This window comes from Elephas maximus, chromosome 4, assembly GCF_024166365.1.
Source record: "Elephas maximus indicus isolate mEleMax1 chromosome 4, mEleMax1 primary haplotype, whole genome shotgun sequence".
NCBI lineage: Eukaryota > Metazoa > Chordata > Mammalia > Proboscidea > Elephantidae > Elephas > Elephas maximus.
In genome coordinates, this window is record NC_064822.1 from 18,887,479 (window position 1) to 18,900,586 (window position 13,108).

Genomic DNA, 13,108 nt, shown 5'->3' on the forward strand with positions numbered 1-13,108 from the left:
CCCACCTGGATCAAAGGAGAATGAAGAACACCAAAGACACAAGGTAATTATGAGCCCAAGAGACAGAAACGGCCACATAAACCAGAGTCTACATCAGTCTGAGACCAGAGGAACTAGATGGTGCCTGGCTACAACCAATGACTGCCCTAACAGGGAACACAACAGAGAACAGCTGAGGGAACAGGAGAGCACTGGGATGCAGACCCCCAATTCTCATAAAAAGACCAGGCTTAATGGTCTGACTGAGACTAGAAGGACCCCGGGGGTCTGGGGACCATGACCAAGACAGGAACCATTCCCAAAGCCAACTCTTCAGACAGGGATTTGACTGGACCACGGGATAGAAAAATGATACTGGCAAAGAATTAGCGTCTTGGATCAAGTGGACACATGAGAATATGTTGGCATCTCCTGTCTGGAAGGTAGATGAGAGGGCAGAGGGGGTCAGAAGCTGGACGAATGGACACAAAAAGAGAGTGTGGAGGGAAGGAGTGTGCTGTCTCATTAGGGGGAGACCAATTAGGAGTATATAGCAAGGCATGTATAAATTTTTGTATGAGAGACTGACTTGATTTGTAAACTTTCACTTAAAGCACAACAAAAATTAAAAAAAAAATATTGAATGTACCATGAACTTCCAGAGGAAAAAATAAGTCTTAGAAAAAATACAACCAAAATGCTCCGTAGAAGCAAGACTGTCTTGCTTACTTTGGACACATCATCAGGAAAGACCAACTGATAGGAAAGGACATCATAGTTGGTAAAGTAGAGGGTCAACAAAAATGAGAGAAATCTTCAATGAGATGGATTGACACACTAGCCACAATAATGGGCTCAAACATACCAATGATCATGAAGCTGGTACAGGACCAGGTAATGTTTCATTCTGTTATACCTAAGGCCACCACGAGTTACAGCTGATGCGGCAACTACTAACAACAATAACAAATGGGAGGCAGAGGAGCCATTCTAAGCCCCAATTTCCATCTATGGTACAGAACTCATGAAACATGGCCTTCATCCTCACATAGTGCTAAATGGAACCACTACTCTTTAGTGTAATTCAGAGGGTTCCTGAGATCTTTCCAGGATTTCTAGCAGAGTGATTAGCTTCTAATCTCCTATTTTTGTTATTAGTGTCTTCCTTTTACCCCATGCCATTTTTATTTGCCTCAGTTAAATCTTCTTGACCAACATTACTATATCCACAGCTTCATATTGAAGATCAAAATTCTAGTCCATGTTGCTGCCTTCGCAAGGCTTATTTCCGTTACCTGTGACTGTCTAATAGTGAAAGAATCATAGAAACAATAGGGGACCTTAACTCCGTGTGAACCTCCACAAATTCCAACCAGGAGTTTGTCTTCTGTTACCTTCATATGCTTTTGAGCAGGAAAGTCTATGGCCTTCTGTGATCAGGCATTGCTGTGTGTCATGCTATTTCTAAACACATGACTCTATGTTTCTCTAATATCCTTTCCTTGCTGTTCGTTATAAAAATGAAGTTCCTACACCACCTTAAAGACTCAATTTTTTTTTGTTTTATTTTGTTCCATTTTCCAGAATTGATGGAATAGTCAGCTTTTAAGTCTCTTTCTTATTTGCTGTTTTAGATATTGATGGCTTCCTCCTGGTTAATTATGTCATTCTTGCCTCAATTCAATTTTCCTGGCACCCAAGAAGTAGGTTTGAATCACAGTTCCACAATTTACTAGCTGTGTGGTTCTCAGAAATTTATTTAAACTCCAGAAGTTCTGGTTCCCTATGAGCACAAATGAAGCTCATAATAGTACGAATATCGAAAAATTACTGTCAGGGTTAAATGTAAAATACATAGCATGGTGTCTGAAACAATGTAAGTTTTTTAAAGTGTTAGTAATTTTTCTTGTTTGTTAATTGGAGGTAGTTGTAACAATGAAGGTTACATAACTAAAGAGGGAACTTAGGGTTCACTTCAATTTTGGCTTCGATATGCAATGAAAACAGTATTCTCTCCTCTAGTATGGAAAAGGATTCCAGGATTTTTAGTTACTTGTCTCCCACCACTACAACAAGGGGAAAAAATTTAATCATTTGAGAATCATGCAGGTAGTTGCTGCTCTATGTTGAGTATCTGCTAACTCCACAGTATTGTAAGCACAGACTCTACTGTACTAACTCCGTGTGCCCGAGAATATCAACAGGTGACAAAGGGTGGTGTAACTCTGTTTTTTAGGAAATTTGTGTATTTCTGTCATCCAAAGAATTGAATGTCTTTCCTGTGGAAAATCTCCGGTTCTCCAAGTAATGTCTTCAGGACATACTCTCCCTTCTGCCCAAAGTGCTTAGTGAACATACACAGCAACCTGCTGTGTCCTAACATAGCACAAATGACAATAAATTTCTCAACTATCCTTTCCTGGCTTAAAAAAAAATGAAATCGTAAACCAAGAGGCCTGTTTTCTCTAATTCTCTAAACATCAAATACAATGGGAGAATTCTTAAAAAAAAAATACAGGCCCTGATGTCTCAATGGAGAATTCTAACCAATATTTAAAATAAGAACATAAATTCTACAGTCTTTTCTAGAAATTAGAAGAGAAGGGAACCCTTCCTAATAAATTTGATGAAGCCAGGATTACCTTGGATACCAAAATCAGAAAAAAAAAGTACCCCAAAAAAGGACTACAGACCTACATCCTTCATGAATAAAGATACTTAGCAAAATATTAGCAAACAGAATTCAGATGTGTATATAGATACATACACCATGACCAAATGGGGTTTTCCAGGAATGCAAGGCTGGCTCAATAATCGAAAACCAATTAATGTAATCTACCCTATTAGCAGAAGAAGAAACACGTGAGCATAGAAATTGATGTAGAAAAAAACATTTGACCAAATTAAAAACCCATTCATTTTAAAACCTCTCAGAAAACTAAGAATAGAGGATAACTTTCTCAACTTAGTAAGAACATCTACAGAAAACCTACTTAATGGTAAAAGACTCAAGGCTTTCTCCTAAAATTGACAACAAGGCAGGATGTTCACTATCACCAATGCTATTCAACATAGTACTGGAAGTCCTAGCCAGTACAACAGGCAAGAAGAGCAACAGCCATGCAGATCAGAAAGAAAGAAAACTGATTTCTCTCTAGGCACGATGTACAACTTCCATTCTGGGGTTACTGTATTCCACTAATTTTCAAATTTGCCGTCTTCCTCTTTCTTGGCTTACTACGTGTCTTAGTTATCTAGAGCTGCTGTAAGAGAAATACCGCAAGTGGATTGCTTTAACAAACAGAAGTTTATTCTCTCACGGTCTAGCTGGCTAGAAGTCCAAATTCAGGACATCGGCTCCAGAGGAAGACTTTCTCTGTTGGCTGTGGAGGAAGGTTCTTCTCATCAATGTTCCCCTGGACTAGGCATATCCCCACATAAGAACACCAGATCCAAAGGAGGCAATCTACTCCTGGCACTGCTTTCTTGGTGGTATGAGGTATCCAACTCTCTGCTTGCTTCCCTTTCCTTTTAACCCTTGTAAGATAAAAGGTGGTACAAGCCACAACCCACGGAAACTCCCTTTACATTGATTTAGGGATGTGACCTTAGCAAGGGTATTACATCCCACCCTGATCCTCTTTAACCACAGGCAGAGATTATGATTGAGAACACACAGGTAAATAATAAAACGGAGGACAACCATACAATACAGGGAATCATGGCCTAACCAAGCTGACACATATTTTGGGGGCACACAATTCAATGATGACACTACCATATTCTGCTAGACTGCATCGTCAAGAAGCCACTTGAAAAAAATTTTAAAAAGAAGCATATTTTAAATCCTATGTCTGACAGTGGAAACCCAGGTGGCATAGTGGTTAAGAGCTATGTCTGCTCACCAAAAGGTCAGCAGTTGGAGTTTACCAGGTGCTCCTTGGAACCCTATGGGGCAGTTCTACTCTGTCCTATATAGGGTCACTATGAGTTGGAATCGACTGGATGACAATGGGTTTTAACTGGTTTTTCATGTCTGACAAGATCTTGTTTGAGTGTCTTAGTTTCCTAGTGCTGCGGTAACAGAAATACTACAGTGGGTGGTTTTAAAGAACAGAAAGTTATTTTCTCATTGTTCAGGACGATGTAGCTCTAGGATGTAGCTCTTGGAGGAGGTCCTCCCTCGTCTGTCTCAGTGTCTAGTAGCTGCCGACATCCTTGCAGTTCCTGGGCTTGTAGTAGATTCTTCTGCCTGCATCGTCATCAGGTGGAGTCCGTCTTCCTGCTACCTGCTTGCATTTGTGTCTACTTGGCTCTTTTATAACACAAAAGTGATTCGGTTTAGGAAACACCTCACATTGACATAGCCTCATGCGCATAATGTATAGTGGTTAAGATTCCAACACTAATTTGGGCGGGGAGACACGTTTCAATCCATAACAATTGAATATTTGGCAGGGAATCCAATTCCAAGGAGAATAGAATTCTTATTTAAAATTCAGATAGCATTGCTCCACTGTGGTTGTTAAGAGCAGTCAGATTTTTACTGCATGTAGAAGAGTTATTATTTCTCTCTGAAAATTTTTAGGATCTCCTTTTTTTCTTGACATTCTGACATTTTCCTGTTTTTTATTTTGTTTTGCTTTACCTTCTGATATTCTGAAATTTTGTGATGCTATACCTAGGTACAGATAATTTTATTTCATTTTGTTGGGCACTCTCTGGGCTCTTTCAGGACTTGTATTTTTCTTGAGCTATGCAAAAGTCTATTATTTCTTTGATAAATTGCTTCCCATGATTTTCTAAAACATGACTATGAATTAGTTGAATGATGGACCTTTCCTATATATTTTTTTCTTATTTTGACTATGTTAACTTGACAAATTTTCCTGACTTTATTATCCTAATTTCCTAACACAAAATAGGACTTGGAATGACAATGGAGAGATGAGTGAGTGAGCTAATAGTCTCAGCTTTCAAAATGGAAAGTCAGGAAAAAAGGTGACGAGACAACCCAACTTTATTCCAGTGAAGAAATAAAATGTGATACATACATACAATATTACATTATTCAGTCATATAAAGGAATGAACTTCTGATACATGCTCAACATGGACAAACGTTGAAAACACTATGCTAAGTGAAATAAGCCAGACACAAAAGGACAAAGGTTGTATGACTTCACTTATATGAACTATCTGTTGTTCTGAGGTGCCGTCACCTCTGACTCATAGTGACCCCATGCACAACAGAACGAAACACTGCAGGGCCCTGCACCATCCTCATGATCGTTGTTATGCTTGAGCCTATTGTTGAAACCACTGTCAATCCATCTCGTTGAAGGTCTTCCTCTTTTCACTGACTCTCTACGTTACCAAGTGTCATAGACTGAATTATGTCCCCCCCCCAAAATGGATGTATCAATTTGGCTGGGCCATGATTTCCCATATTTTATGGTTGTCCTCTATTTTGTGATTGTAATTTTATGTTAGAGAGGATTAGGGTGGGATTGTAACACCCTTACCAGGTCACATCCCTGATCCAGTGTGAAGGGAGTTTCCCTGGGGTGTGGTTTGCACCACTTTTTCTCTCTCAAGAGATGAAACGGAAGCTAGCGGAGAGGTGGACCTCATATCACCAAGAAAGCAGTGCCAGGAGCAGAGTGTGTCCTTCCTTTGGACCTGAGGTTCCTGCCCTGAGATGCTCCCAGACCAAGGGAAGATTGATGAGAAGAACCTTCCTCCAGAGCCCACACAGAGAGAAAGACTTCCCCTTGAGCCAGCACCCTGAATTCGGACTTCTAATCCACTGGACTGTGACAGAATGAACTTCTCTTTGTTAAATCCATCCACTTGTGGTATTTCTGTTATAGCAGCACTAGATGACTAAGACACCAAGCATGATGTCCTTTTCCAGGGACTGGTCGCTCCTCTTAACATGACCAAAGGACGTGAGACAAAGTCTCGCCATCTTCATTGCTAAGGAGCATTCTGGCTCTACTCCCAACACAGATTAGTTGTTTTGGCAGTCCATGGTGTATTTAATGTTCTCCAAGAAAATAATTCAAAGGCACCACTTCTTCTTAGGTCTTCCTAATTCATTGCCCAGCTTTTCCATGCATATTAGGTAACTGAAAACACCACGCCTTGGGTCAGGAGCACCTTAGTCTTCAAGGTGACATCTTTGCTTTTTAACGCTTTAAGGAGGTCTTTTGCAGCAGATTTGCCCAATGCAATGCATTGTTTGATTTCTCTCTTTTTTCATATTTTAAATTATGCTTTAGGTGAGACTTTACAGCTCAAGTTAATTTCTCATGCAAAAATGTATACACATATTGTTTTGTGACATTAGTTGCAATCCCCACAACATGAGAGTACATTCCCTGTTTCCACCCTGTGCTCCCTGTGTCCATTCAACCAGTTCCTGTCCCTTCCTGCCTTCTCATCCTGTTTCGGACAGGAGACGCCCACTTAGTCTTGTGCATCTGATTGAACTAAGAAACACATTCCTCACATGTATTATTTTTTACTTTATACTCCTTTCTAATCTTTGTCTGAAGAGTGGGCTTCCGGAATTGTTTCAGTTCTGGGTACCAGGGTGTCCAGGGGCCATAGATTCAGAGGTTCCTTCAGTCTCTGTCAGACCATTCAGTCTGGTCTTTTTATATAAATCTGAGTTCTGCTTCACACTTCTCTCCCACTCTGTGCTGGACTCTCTGTCATGTTCCCTGTCAGGGCAGTCATTGGTGGTAGCAGGGCGCCATCTAGTTCTTCTGATCTCAGGGTGGTGGAATCTATGGTTTATGTGGACCTTTAGTCTCTTGGGCTAATGTTTTCCTTATGTCTTTTGCTTTCTTCATTCTCATTTGCTCTAGGTGGGATGGAACCAATTGATGCATCTTAGATGGCCACTTGCAAGCTTTTTAAACCCCAGACACCACTCACCAAAGTGGGATGCAGAACATTTTTGTAATAAACTTTGTTATGCCAATTGACCTAAATGTCCCCTAAAACTATGGTCCGCAGGCCCCAGCCCCACCTACTTTGTCCTGCAAACTGTTTGGATGTGTCCAGGAAACTTCTTAGCTTTTGCTTTGGTCCGGTTATGCTGACTTCCCCTGTATTGTGTGTTGTCCTTCCCTTAACAGATGTTGATGCTTGTCTAATATCCAGTTAGTGAATTCCCTTCACCTTCACACCCTCGTAACCATTGAAGAATGCTTTTTTCTGTGTTTAAACCTTTTCTTGAATTCTTATAGTAGTAGTCTCATACATTATTTCTCCTTTTGTGACTGACTAATTTCACTCAGCATAATGCCCTCCAGATTCATCTATGTTGTGAGATGTTTCCCGAATTCATCATTGTTCTTTATGATTGCGTAGTATTCCATTGTGTGTATGGGCCATAATTTGGTTATCCCTTCATCTATTGATGGACATCTAGGTTGTTTCACTTTTTCTGCTATTGTGAACAATACTGCAATGAACGTTGACGTGCATATTTCTATTCATGTGATGGCTCTTATTTGTCTAGGATATATTCCTAGGAGTGGGTTTGCTGGATCTTTATGGTGCTGCTATTTGTAGCTTTTTAAGGAAGAGCCAAATCATTTTCCAGGGTGGTTGTACCATTTTACATTGCCACCAGCAGTGCGTAAGTGTTCCAATCTCTACAACCTCTCCAACATTTATTATTTTGTTTTTTAATTAGTGCCAGCCTTGTTGGGGTGGGATGGTATCTCACTGATTTTTTTTTTTTAATTTTTATTGTGCTTTAAGTGAAAGTGTACAAATCAAGTCAGTCTCCCATAGAAAATTTTATATACACCTCGTTATATACTCCTAGTTCCTGTTCCCCTGATGCGACAGCACAGTCCTTCCCTCCAGTCTCTATTTTCATGTCCATTCGGCCACCTTCTGACCTCTTCTGCCCTCTCCTCTCCCCTCCAGACAGGAGCTTCCCACATAGTCTCATGTGTCTACTTGATCTAAGAAGCTCACTCTTCACCAGTATCATTTTCTATCCCATAGTTCAGTCCAATCCCTGTCTGAAGAGTTGGCTTTGGGAATGGTTGCTGCCTTGGGCTAACAGAAGGTCTGGGGACAAAGACCTCCAGGGTCTCATTGTAGTTTTGATTTGCATTTTCTAATGGTTAATGATTGTGAGCATTTCCTCATGTGTCTGTTAGCCGCCTGAATGTCTTCCTTGGTGAAGTGTCCTGGATCGTATGGTATTTCCATTTGTAGTTTTTTAAGAAAGAACCAAATCTTTTTTCCAGAGTAGTTGTACCAATCTGCATTCCCACCAGCAGTGCATAAGTATTCCAAACTCTCCACAACCTCTTCAACATTTATTATTTTGTGTTTTTTGGATTTTTTTTTTTTTTTTTGGTGACAATGAGATGGTATCTCATTGTAGTTTGGGCTTGCATTTCTCTAATGGTTAATGATTCTGAGCATTTCCTCATGTGTCTGTTAGCTGCCTATATGTCTCCTTTGGTACAGAATCTATTCATATCTTCTGCCCATTTTTTAATTGAGTTGTCTTTTTGTTGTTGCAGTGTTGCAGCATCTCGTAAATTTTCGAGATTAGATCCTTATTGAATATGTCTAGCTAAAATTTTTTCCACAGTCTATAGGTTCTCTTTTTAATCTTTTCGGGATGTCTTCTGGTGAGCGTAAGTGTTTGATTTTCAGGAGCTCCCAGGTACCTAATTTCTCTTCTGGTTTTTGTACATTGTTAGTTATGGCTCGTATACTATATATGCCATGTATCAGGGCACATAGCATTGTCTATATTTTTTCTTCCATGATCTTTACCATTTAAGATTCCATATTTAGGTCTTTGATCCATTGTGAGTTAGATTTTGTGCATGGTGTGAGGTATGGGTCTTGTTTCATTATTTTTGCAGATGGATATCCAGTTATGGCAGCACCGTTTGTTAAAGAGACTGTCTGTTCCCCATTTTTGGACTTTGGGCCTTTGTCAAATATCGGCTCCTCAGAGATGGATGGATTTATGTCTGGGTTCTCAATTCGGTCTTACTGGACTACGTATCTGTTGTTGTATCACTACCAGGCCATTTTGACTACTGTGGTTGTATAATAGGTTCTAAAATTAGGTTGTGTGGGCCTCCCACTTTGTTCTTCTTTTTCAGTAATGCTTTACTTATCCAGGGCCTTTTCCCTTTCCATATGAATTTGTGATTTGTTTCTCCATCTTGTTAAAAAATGCTGTTGGGAGACAAGGCCAAGATGGCGGAATAGACAGACGCTTCTGGTGAGCCCTCTTACAACAAAGACCCAAAACACAAGTGAAATGAGGATACTTATGACAAGCTAGGTGCCCTGCAATGGGATGGTTAGAAAATGAACTGAGTGGTAGGGGGAAGGAGAGACAGTTCAGAAGCGGAGAGGAGTTACTGGACCTGAATCACCGGGAGCCCTCAGGCACCATTCCTGGGAGCAGCTGCTGCGGGCTGGTAGTAGTGTTCGGCCACAGTTTTCTCAGGGAGAAGCAGCCAGACACACAGCCTACTCCCACCTCCAGAACCAGAGAAGAACAGCGATCTCGGCAGAGGCTAACTACTTGCATAAATATTACTGTGTCCCCCACCTCCACTCACAAGCCGGCTTCAGCAGCTGATTTCCCTGGGCCTGAGATAGGCTCTGTTGAGTGCTTAGAGCCATCCACCCAGCTTTGAATAAGGAATGAACTTACAATTGGGGGAAAAGATAGTTTGCCAGCTCTACTAAGCTGGGGAGCTCAGGACAGAAGCGGCTCATGTACGGGCATAAACAGTCAGTGGACTTTGATTATCTTTCCCCTCTGCATGAACCTGTGTGGGCCTACTTCAGGAGAATAGGTCCTTTTTGGCAGACTACAACTGTTGCAGCTATGCGGTACAGAGGTGGGTGTTTGATGTTTGACATTGCTTTGCCTATTAAATAGAGTCCTCAACTAACCACACCAGGGGCCTAAGGACTGGTGACTCACTCAGGTCACCCAGCCACCCACAACAGGGGTCCAGAAAAACTGGTACCTCCCAGCCCTTACAACCAAAAACATTGGGGTGCCCATGGTCCGTCCACAGTACCCACCCACCAGTATGCTCTAGGGAACAGGGACACGCTTTCTTCAGAGACACTTAGGGGATGATTCTCAGCCCCATGCCTTGTTTGGTGTGTGACACCCTGGTGCAACCAGATGCCGGTACCTACACCAATCACCCTGCCCCTCTAAGACTGTAGGGTAGAGCCTGTACCACACACTTGATGATCAGCTACCTGAACACCTGAGCTGAATCCTTACAAGAAAAGTGAATGGAGTCCTAGACTAATATACCTGATAACACCTCTACCCATCTGGGGACAGGATGTCAGAGCTCCAAAGGTGAAAAAATCAAGATAGCTCAGTCAAGCAACCCATTTGGGCATATCAAAACAAGACAAAGCAAGAAGCTATGATACAGTAAGCAAACATAAAGTAAACTAATACAATAACAGAGATGGCTCAGGGACAACAGTCAATATCAAGTCACATAAAGAAATAGCATGATCAACTCAACAAGTCCTCAGAACAAAGAATCAAGGTATCTTCTAGATGAAAGTGCCTTCCAGCAAAACTGACTCTCAAATATGAAGGTGAAATTAGGATATTTCCAGATAAACAGAAGCTTCGGGAATTCATAAAAATCAAACCAAAGCTATAAGAAATACTAAAGGGAGTTCTTTCATTAGAAAATCAATAATATCAGGTATTACCCAAAACTAGAACACTGGGCAGAGCAATCAGATGTCAACCCAGGCAGAGAAATCACAAAAATAAATCAAGATTTAAAAAAGCTCAAAACAGGGAAACAGCAATGTTATTATTTAAGAAGGTAACATTAAAACAATAAAGAGGGACTAAGAAATGTAGTCATAGATCTTTCGTATGGAGAGGGAGGCAAGGCAATATAAAGAAATAAAAGTTAGCTTTAAATTTAGAAAAATAGGGCTAAATAATGAGGTAACCACAAAGGAGACAAACTATCCTACACGTCAAAATAAAATACAAGACAATATAGAGACTCAGCAGAAACAAAATCAACAACAAATATGAGGAAAGGACAATATATAAAGATAATCTACTCAGCACATAAAATTAAGTGGGAAAAAGAAACTGTCCACAGCACACACACAAAAGGACATCAAAACGATAGAACTGAATTCATGCCTAGCCATAATTACGCTGAATGTAAATGGACTAAAGGCACCAATAAAGAGACAGAGAGTGGCAGAATGGAATAAGAACCAGGATCCGTCTCTATGCTGCCTACAAGAGACACACCTTAGACTTAGAGACACAAAGAAACTAAAACTCAAAAGATGTAAAAAAAATGTATCAAGCAAACAGCAGTCAAAAAACAGCAGGAGTGACAATATTAATTTCTGACAAAATAGATTTTAAACATAAATCCATCATAAAGGATAAGGAAGGACATTATATAATGATTAAAGGGACAATATATCAAGAGGATATAACCATATTAAATATTTATACACTGTACATTGTAAAAATGTCTATTCTACCGAAAGCGATCTATACATTTAATGCAATTCTAATCCAAAATCCAATGACATTTTTTAATAAGATGGGGAAACAAATCACCAACTTCATATGGAAGGGAAAGAGGCCCTGGATAAGTAAAGTATTGGTGAAAAAGAAGAACAAAGTGGGAGGCCTCATTCTCCCTGATTTTAGAACCTATTATACCACCACAGTAGTCAAAACAGCCTGGTACTGGTACAACAACAGAGACATAGACCAATGAAACAGAATTGAGAATCCAGACATAAATCCATCCACATATGAGCAGTTGATATTTGACAAAGGCCCCAAAGCAGTTAAATGGGGGAAAGTCTTTTTAACAAATGGTGCTGGCATAACTGGATATCGATCTGCAAAAAAATGAAACAAGACCCATAGCTCACACCATGCACAAAAACTAACTCCGAATGAATCAAAGACCTAAATATAAAATCTACAATGATAAAGATCATGGAGGAAAAAATAGGGACAGCATTAGGATCCCTAATACATGGCATAAACAGTATACAAAACGTTACTAACAGTGCACAAACACCAGAAGAGAAACTAGATAACTAGGAGATCCTAAAAATAAACACCTATGCTCATCCAAAGACTTCACCAAAAGAGTAAAAAGATTATCTACAGACTGGGAAAAAGTTTTTAGTTATGACATTTCCAGTCAGCGCCTGATCTCTAGAGTCTACATGATACGGCAAAAACTCAACCACAAAAAGACAACTCAATTAAGAAATATGAACAAGCACTTCACTAAAGAACACATTCATGTAGCTAACAGATACATGAGGAAATGCTCAGGATATTAGCCATTAGAGAATTGCAAATCAAAACTACAATGAGATTCCATCTCACTCCAACAAGGCTGGCATTCATCCAAAAAACACAAAATAATCAATGTTGGAGAGAGTGTGTAGAGACTGGGACACTTCTACACTGCTGATGGGAATGTTAATGGTACAGCCACTTTGGAAATTGATTTGGTACTTCCTTAAAAAGCTAGAAGTAGAACTAGCATACAATCCAGCAATCCCACTCCTTGGAATATATCCTAGAGACATAAGAGCCTTTACACGCATATATATGCACACCCATGTTCATTGCAGCACTGTTTAAAATAGCAAAAAGATGGAAGCAACCAAGGTGCCCACTGACGGGTGAATGGATAAATAAATTATGGTATATTCACACAATGGAATACTATGCATCGATAAAGAACAATGATGAAACTGTGGATCATTTCATAAGATGGAAGAATCTGGAAGGCATTATGCTGAGTGAAATCAGTCAGTTGCAAAAGGACAAATATTGTATAAGACCACTATTATAAGAACTCGAGAAATAGTTTAAACAGAGAAGAAAATATCCTTTGATGGTTAGGAGAGGGGGGAGGTAGGGAGAGGGGTATTCACTAATTAGATAGTAGATAAGAACTACTTTAGGTGACGGGAAAGACAACACAACACAGGAGAGGCCAGCACAACTGGACTAAACCATTCCTGAATAAACTGAATGCTTTGAAGGCCAGCATAGCAGGGGC